The following is a 944-nucleotide window of genomic DNA, read 5'->3' as shown; positions in this document are numbered from 1 at the left end:
ACCCAGGCTGGGGGCCATTGCTTGTGGTCTGCTGCCCACTGCCACCCCCTGGTGGTCCCTTATGAGAAAGCAGCCTCACTCAGCGAGAGGACCAAGCAAAGGTATTCCTCCCCTCCCCTTTCCTCTAACCTTTTTCCTCCTATCTCCTCTTTTCTCCCCTTCACTCTTTCCTCTATCTGTTCTTCTCTTATACCTTCCCTCTCTGCTTGCCCTATTACTCTGTTATCTAACAGCAAAAGCTTTGACCTTAGTCCATTGAGTTAAAATCTAGCTCTGGTTCTACTAGCTGTGTGACCTTGAGCCAATTACTAAACCTCTCTGAGCCTAGGTTTCCTTATCTGGAAAATGAGGCTTATAACTCCTAAGAGTGAAATGAGATAGTCCACATAGAACACCCAACATAGTCCTTGGCCCTATAGATGTTTATCAATTCTTATTACTGTCATGCTGGCACTCAATGGATGCTCAGCCATTGGTAATTGACTTTCTTTCTTCATCCCAGGTAACCCAGGCTGTACATTAGCCTTACATAGGCACTCCTAAAAATACCCAGGCCCTCCCTATCCCAGACCAATTTACCAATGAAATCAGAAATCTTTGGTGGTGGACACAGGCAGGCCCAGGTGATTCTAATGAACAGCCCAGTTTGAGACCCACTTGAGTGACCACTGGCTGGGTTACCTTGGACTTTCCCAGTCTTAGCAGTGAAAGTTCTGAGTCCCAACAACCCCTCAGCCCCAGGAAAACCAAGACACTCGTTCACCTCCCCTCCCCACAAGAACAGACTCCTATCTTCTGGATCACCAGTCAGGCTACATTGAGCATTTGAAAGCATAAGCTTGGGGTAGTGGGTCACAGAGGCTACAGGGACAGCCGTGGCAGAAGTTGGGCTTGGAGCAGGGAGCATGTGGGTGGAGGTAGGCAAGGGTGAAGCCAGCTGCAGC

This window comes from Orycteropus afer, unplaced genomic scaffold (genome assembly GCF_000298275.1).
Source record: "Orycteropus afer afer isolate SDZICR_OR568_19922 unplaced genomic scaffold, OryAfe1.0 scaffold00059, whole genome shotgun sequence".
Lineage (NCBI taxonomy): Eukaryota > Metazoa > Chordata > Mammalia > Tubulidentata > Orycteropodidae > Orycteropus > Orycteropus afer.
The sequence above is the reverse complement of the archived record's forward strand: the minus strand, read 5'-3'. Positions refer to the sequence as shown.